This window comes from Poecilia reticulata, linkage group LG15 (assembly GCF_000633615.1).
Source record: "Poecilia reticulata strain Guanapo linkage group LG15, Guppy_female_1.0+MT, whole genome shotgun sequence".
Classification (NCBI taxonomy): Eukaryota; Metazoa; Chordata; class Actinopteri; order Cyprinodontiformes; family Poeciliidae; genus Poecilia; species Poecilia reticulata.
The window spans coordinates 21,189,728-21,198,240 of record NC_024345.1 but is presented as its reverse complement, the minus strand read 5'-3'; positions in this window follow the sequence as shown (position 1 = coordinate 21,198,240).

The following is an 8,513-nucleotide window of genomic DNA, read 5'->3' as shown; positions in this document are numbered from 1 at the left end:
CGTCATATGGACAGTGAGAGCTGCTTCCATCAGCGCCTCCCCTCTCGGTGTCACTGCTCTCAGTCTAATAACAGGCTGCAATCAGCAGGATGTGTACTGGAGGTGCAGACATCCAGCGCTCAGACACTCTGAGGCCAGCCTGTGCCGACCCCAACGTGAGATTGAGCCTTCATCTATACCAGATGAAAAGCATGATAATGAGCATAATTTCCCCTCACAGTTCTGCTTCGCTCAGCTCGCTGCCAGCAGTTACCTACCAGAGGTCCTGCTGCCTTGTTTTTCTGCTCTGCCTCGGCCATTACATCGCTTCACTTTGTTGTGGCTCTCAGACTGAGCAGGCAGAGCAATTACTGCTGGAGACGGGTACAGACAAGCCCAGCTACTACCGTGAATCACTGAGAGCCTGCATGCTCCGCCACCATCACCTCCATGCCCCCTGAAAGGCTACAATGAAACTACTGGCACTAATATAGTCACTATGCCAAGCCTCCAGGTAGTTTTATATCACACAGCAACCTTAAAAATACAAATGTATAGGCTGTCAGCAATTTAGTTTTGTGTTTTGAAAGGAATTTGGGCTCAATTCCTCTGACTCATGTATTATTTTGGTGTTGCAGAGGGACTTCATAGTTTGAAACGAGCTTTGAGTTCCAGACAAAGTCAATTACAGCCATTGATAAAGTATATATACATTTTTTTTTACATTTTTACATTTAGATGTGTCCATAACAACATGCTATGTTTTTTTTGTTTTTATGGAAATACGCCCTCTAGTGGTCATGGTTGGAAATTATATGAGAGATGAGAGTGATGCGTGACAGGAGATCAGAAAGAAAGAAAATGTGAAGTAGATAGTTTGGTTCCATACAGTTTTTTGACTTTTATGTGGAATGTCAAGAAAGATTGAAAAATGTTTAATATCTGCTCCAAGAGAAGAGCAACGTCCGCCATCCATCTGATTTATGTGGATTAATGTGGCCATCATGGCTTCACCTGATGAAGGTTTTAGAGAAAGTGCCTCACCAATTCTTATCTCATTTTTTGACTCATTTTGTGTTTCCACTAAGAACAATAAATACCACCTGCAAGTTGTTTAGATGCTGAAGTAAGCAGAAAGCATCGTTATGACAACCAATGACTGGACGCTAAGCTACATCACAGTTACAGCAAAGGCTAACAATAGCAACTGGTAAATGGTAAATGTACTGCAGGCAACACACAAATCTAAAAAAGGAGGAGCATAAATTTAATCTTTGAAGTTTTTTTGAAAGCATTAAACCTTGTTGTGTCTCTTTCTAACGAACTCAGCATCATGTCTTAACTTTGTGTTTAGGTATTGTTAGACCCTCAGTATGATCCCTTGTAAATGCATGTAGAAAACATTAAGAATTACAGATGAGCTACCTTCCAGCCAGCCAGCACTGCTGGGGGTTTTAACTCTACATGTAGTCTCTTTTTTGGTGATGTGGGAACATGTGGACTTCCAGCTCCGCCTGAATCCTGCAGAAGCTCAGATGTGCAGAAGTTCTGGGTAGAACACATGTGCTCCCCTCCTGTCCATCAGAAGTCCAAAGCAACACACTGGGGAACATTTGGCAATTAGGAAATAAAAAAGCATTTATTTCCAAGTTCTCATTCCTTTCCAGTCTGTTGCAGGGCAACACAGAGACACACAACCATGCACACACACACTCACACCTAGGGGCAATTTAGACAGACCAATTAACCTGACAGTCATGTTTTTGGACTGTGGGAGGAAACCGGAGTACCTGGAGAAAACCCACCATGCACAGGGAGAACATGGAGACTCCATGCAGAAAGACCGGGGCCGGGAATCGAACCCAGAACCTTCTTGCTGCAAGGCAACAGCTCTACCAACTGTGCCACTGTGCAGCCTTTCCTTTCCAGCCTCTAAGGCAGGAGTGTCCAAAGTCAGTCCTCGAGGGCCGGCATCCTGCATGTTTTAGTTCTCTCCCTAGTGGTAGCAACAACCTCCTCAGCAAGTCAATGTTCTCCTTTGGCCTCTGATCAGCCATTATTTGATGCAGTTGTGCTAAACCAGGGAGAAAACTAAAACATGCAGGATGCCGGCCCTCGAGGACCGACTTTGGACACTCTTGCTCTATGGAATTTTCTTTCAGGACTGAACTGCATCAACTGCTCTTCAAGACTTTATTTGTTCGCTCTGAATTATACACAAGGTGAAAATAATTGAGAAAAATCCTTTTTTTTTCAGATTTTTACTTGTTAAAATTTTTTAAAAGCTATAATTTTCTTCCACTTCATAGTTTTGCACAACGTTGTTTTGCTCTGAGATAAAATTCCAGATAAAAACATTGAAGTTTGTCCAAAAAGTTTAGCAGTCTTCCAGTCTCCAGGCTGTTTATAAGTTCAGATCACGGTTTGCTTCACTGATCGTATTTCTTTGTGTGATGCTGCTATACTGGTTTTATAGAAAGCTCTTATTCTTATTCAGAAACCTTTCCCAGTGAATCACAGCCATTAGGGCCATTTGATTGATGGAGACTTGATGGTTGGAGTTATTCTGGTTTGTGGCAGTCGCTCTGTCCTCCTCCTGTCTGTTTTCTCTTTCTTCTCTCCTCCTGCTTGGCCAGGATGGGTCTTTGATTGCACCACCCTCTTCATTCAGGCATATCTGAAGTTTAAGGTGATGGAGGCCAACAACTCTTCCAGTAATCTCTGTGAAAATCCACTAGATGCCCATTAGACGGCCATTTTCAACCTCATATGCCTCAGCTACTAAATCTGTCTATTTCTTTTGGTCCAAAAAGATAACCTTTAATTATTCAGTTCTTTCTAGTTAGATTATATCAATCGGAAATTTTTGCTGCTGTTTTGTGGTTACATTTTTATGAAAATCCTGACTGTGTTTTACTTCTAAATATGTTTATTAGTTCAGATCTCTTTCAGAAACTCATTTCTATTTATTGATAGAAATGAGATATTTGAGAAAAAAAAATACATCTGACAAAAACTAGCAGGAAAATGATGCAGTTTGTTTTTGTGTGTATGTGGCCCATGAGTGTAAAGTAATCATCCTTTAGTGGATAATTAGCCTGTTCATAAATGTTGAGAAATCTTTCAGTGACACAGTAAATGGTTAAGGCTAAACAAAGAAATGAGATTGTACTCTCAGCTTTATTTTTTACATTTCAGGGAGGAAACTGCCAAATCAGCATGTCAGTCGCTAGGAGGCTAAAGCTAATGATCTCTGTTGTGTTCCTGCACAGCGCTTGTTTCCTAAAACTAAACGAACAAAGATTTTGATTAAGTTGTAACTTATTTATGGTTTTACTGTTGCATGTAATAGAGGCTGTTGAATTTAGTTTATGGTGCTTATTTATTGATTCTTTATAGATATGCAAAAATACCCAAACTGACTGGTAAATTCAGACAGAAAATCAACAAATCTTTGAAATAAAGTTTATAACTACTACTTTAAAAGTTTGTAATATTGATTTTGTCAGACTTGAATAACGACAAAAACAATCTAAATATTTTCCTCTCCCTTTGTTATCGCTCCTGCTGGTACATTTAGGTATGAAATCAGGACAAGTGTCGCCAAAAGCAGCTGCACGTTGCTGCCATCTGCTGGAGGTGATGGGATTGGCAGCAACTGAATGTTTCTCATGATTCTGATTGGTGATCAATTCCAGAAACAAAGCAACAGCCTTATGGGTTTGTTTTAATCATTTCTGCATTCTGTTGAAGTTCTCCAGGTGTCCGAGAAAAAAAGATTAGTTTCCTTTCATGTCTTTATAAAGGAGCCAAGAAGCTGATGTAATGTTTTTACTAATGTTTAATTTACATAAAAGTCTTCGCGATATTTGAGAAAAACGTGAACTGTCTGATCTCAATCAACAATGATCCAACACACAAAATATTTAGTGAGATTTTGAGAATGTGTCTACAAGTCAACCTGAAGGAAACTGGTTGTAATAGATTTTATTCAGTAATAAATTGGAATCTGTGTTAAATGCGTCATTAAGCTTCACAGTTATGTACTTTGTACTGGTGACTCAATAAAATCCCAGAAAATGAATTAAAATGTGGTGGTAAAGTGACAAAATGTGGAAGAGATGTTGGGATGTTAATATATTTAATAAAGTGGATTATTAAACAGTCACAAAATTGGGTATTTTCAAAAAATGGATAAATCCATTATCGGCCTCTGGATGGTGCATGTCATCAAACCAGGCATTAACTTTCAGTGTTTTGTGTTTTATTTTGTGTTTCATTAGTCATCAGTGGTTTTTGATTATGTGTTAGTGTCACCATGGTAACCAATGTCGATTTCATCAGGTCTCACAACCCAACTCCAAAGACCCTTACAGCCCACCGTACGACAGCTGTGGTGAAGTTTATCCTCCTGTTATTCATCATGTCTAATAATGTTTACTGCCTTTTTATACTTGTACAGAAAAACATTTTTGTTAAAATGTAACAAAACATCTTAAAACATCTTAAAATTTTAAATGTTCTTTTTTTTGTGACCTTTCTTTACTACTGATTATTTTTCAGAATGTGAATCTGAAGCTTTATGGTATAGAAAAGTAAAGGGTGTAGTTTTGTTGGCAAAACAAATTCAAAACTAGAAGTTTATAGTGACGTTTTTAGGCAAACTACAGATCTGAACACAAGAGGGCGCTCTTGTTTCATCTAAGATCTGGAGGCTTACAGGACTTCAATATTTTTGCAAATAGGTTTTGTTAAAGGTTTGATTTTTTAGGCACTTTTTTTTTCATACTGACCCAGACAAGCTGAACGTTGATGTTCGTTTTCTTATCAAACATTAATTAAACTGAATTTATCCCTGCATGAGATTTTTTTCCAATTATTCACTCCTTTCCAGCAACAGCAGCTCACTGCTCAGGTCTAAATGTTTTCACAGATTTGTATTAAAGGATAATTCAGGGATGGTGATTAAATAGCATTTATTAGTTTGGCTGCAGATCTGTCCTTGCTGTACGTTCTGATGAACGTTGTAAGTTTGGACATCCATGAAGACGGGTCTGTTACTTGTTTTCCCAGCAGCAGAGGGTTTAAAAATATTTCAAAGTTTTGGGTTTTAACATTTTCCTCAATAGTTTCCAGAGGCATCTTTTAATTATGTTTGTATTTTTAAAGTGTGTGTTCAGATGAACAATGTGGCCAAATAGAAATGATCTGTTAACTTGTTACTCTATAAATCCCTGAACGCCTTGTTGGTTGTGGATAATAGAGGAGGAAACAAAGAGTAGATCTTCAGAAACAGATCCTGGCCTGTGGTGTAAATGACAGACATCCTCTCCAAACTCCACAGTGATGAACTGATGTCCGGTTCATTGGTTTCTGTTGTGGTCATGTATGAATTATTCCTGCTTTCTGCCACTTCTAACCTCTGTTCATATCCCTCTGAAGCACTTCTAGCCCAACAAACAGCCAGTGAGACTGACTGATCCAAATGTAGTTGACATTTAGAGTTTTGATAATTTTGAAGTGTAAAAGCAGGTCAGCTGAGGGCATCCTTGTGTGTTTACAGCAGAACGTTTACATGAACAATGAATCTAATGAACAGAAAACACTGGAAAAGCTTTAAGCTTCTTCCTGTGAACATCGACTTGAATCAGAATATACCTGAAAAATGCATGAATCAAATCATTTGTCACAGCCAGTCAGAGTCTGTTACACCCTGACTTGTAAAAGAATCCATCAGTCTGCTAAGGCCACACTGTTCAGGATCGATACATCACTATGCAGCAGCTCTCTGCATTGTTCGTCTCCGTCACTTTGACAGAGCTGCTCACTGAGAAAATTCTGGTTTTTCCATCAAACTAACTGCTCTGATTTATTCCAGCTGGAGCAACAGATCAATCCCTCTGGCTTGACTTTTTTCCCAGCATGCCTTGTTCCTGAAGGAGTGAAAGGAGGAGGTGGTGTACAGGCTGATGACCCCTCTCCATCACTCCGACATGGCGAACTGAGGTGGAGTCCACTGGAGCGGCAGCCTCCAGCTCGGAGTTGGAGGAGGAGGAAGATGAAGAGCAGAGTCTGTGGAGACATTAAGGAATGATGGAGGAGCAGCTTGGCTATCTGTTAGACCACATGGTTGATGGCGTTTTATTTCCTCTTATAATCTTTTACCCTTCATCATCATGGCCATCAATAAAGACCATTAAGCAAATATCTGATTACTTTAGAAGCAGTCCACGGAAAGATTGTTTTCTTTTGATGTTCAACAAGTTTAGTTGAAAATCCTAAAGCTACTTTATTCTCCTGCATTCAGTCCTTCTTACCTCTTTGTTTTCTGACTTGAAACTCAGACATGTAGAAATTCATATTGGATGGATCTGGTTGCCTCTTAAAATATTTTGAGGATTAATTTGACACCAGATTACAAGGCGCAGCTTCAATGAATGGCCTATTTTAAAACTTGTTTCATATAAAAGGCGCACCGCATTAAAGGCGCATAGAATAGACGCTACAGTAGAGGCTGGAGTTACGTTATGCATCCACTAGATGGAGCTCCACTAAATGGAAGGTCAACAAAACAGTCTGACTCCGGTCGGCGTGGAGAGCCTTCCGCGACTGGGCCGGGGCGTGGCCGGATATCGTCACCCGTCTCCGTTCGCGCACAGCATGTTGGTGGAGAAAGTGGTGCTAAATGACCTGATTCCAGACGGTCGGTGGGTAGATAGGTCAGTCAAACTTTATTCATAGATTACAAACCAGCGTTCTGACAACTATTCCAGCATGCACCGCGCGCTTCTTCTTCTACGGGCAAAAATGAAGTCGGCGGCTGCTTACCGTAGTTGCTAAACCTGTTGTGGCTCAATACTGGTCGATATATGGGGCGCACCGGATTATAAGGAGCACTGTCGGATTTGAATTGAAGGTTTTTAGGTGCGCCTTATAGTCTGGAAAATATGGTACATAAAACCACTGAACAACCTGATAACTTTTGCTCAAGTTTTCAGGTTGACAAAGATTTTGCTGAACCTTCATCGTCTTCATCTGAACAAGATTTGCTTCCATTTTTTGCCCACAAGTCATCATGTCCTCTAAGAAGAAACTGTACACAAGATTGTTTGATATTAGACCTTTATAATTTTTTTTTCAACATTACATAAAAACCAGACCAATAACACTGTTTTCAAAACATAAAAAAACACTGAATTTGCTTCATTTTAACAAAATAGTTTGACTACAAAGACTAGAGTCAATACTGCTTTACATTTAATTTATATGTTGAAATTTGTATAGTAAAATGCAATAAATTAGTTGTGATGTGCAGAAGATGAACATTAGCAAGCTCAAGAATATGTTTAACTCTTAATATATAATAGCAAAGGTTAGTTATAAAGACTAGATGACGTCAATTTATGGTCTTAAATTGCTAAATAAAATCTGCAAATTGTTGAATGGTTTTATTTTTATATCACTTTGCATGAACTACTTTCAAACTAAATGTTTTGTGTTCAACTACATTTCCTGTAGACTTAGAATTTAAAATACATTAACTTTAATGTATTTTACATTAAAGTTAATGTAAAATACATTAACTTTAATGTATTTTACACTATAATTAATATAGAATACAGACTTAAATGGTTTGGAAGACAAAAGTATTTGGAAATGTCCAAGGTTTATTTATTTTTTTTAAAAGTGTGAAAATATCACAAAAGACAGAGTAAAAAGACAGAATTTCAGTTTTGGGTTAACAAAATATTGGTATATTTGACATAAACTGTTAAATTATGGAAAATATTTTGATGGAAATTCTGGAAGAAAAAAAAAACAGAAAATGTCCTGTAACTTTTTGCCAGGATATTTTCAGTTTTTTAACGGAATTTCCGTCAGAAGTTTCCCGTAATTTAACAGTATTTTAGTTAAAATTTTTCCCTAAATAAAACTGAAAATGTCCTGGTAATTTTCTGCAAGTACATTTTCTGTTTTTTTACGAAATTTCAGCGGAATTTTTTCCATAATTTAACAGGTTTTGTTCCCGTAATATAACAGTTTTCTATGTTTCAAATTTAACATATAAAAGCTGTTAAATTGCAGGAAAAAATCTGTTAAATTACGGAAAAAATTCTGCTGGAAATTCCGTAAAAAAACAGAAAATAACCAGGACATTTTCCTGTTTTTTTACGGAATTTTTTTTTTTACAGTGCAGGTTGTTCACATGTACAGACGAAAAACACGTGATTAGTGATGTGATTAGTGATCCAATGGGTAGGATAGTCAGATGCCTAACAGTCATACTTTTGGTCTTTGGGAGGAAGCCGGAGTACCCGGAGAGAACCCAGACATGCATGGGGAGAACATGCAAACTCCATGCAGTTACTATAAAGCCCTAGAGGTCGGGCAGGAGACCCACAGGATTCGCTATGAAGCCCTGGAGAAGCGTATTGCATTTTCAAATGTGTAGTGGAGAAATCTCCGACCACATGCCTGAATACATGTGGCTGTTTCTGTGGCTGTGTCTGAAACAGCCACTAAACACGTGATTA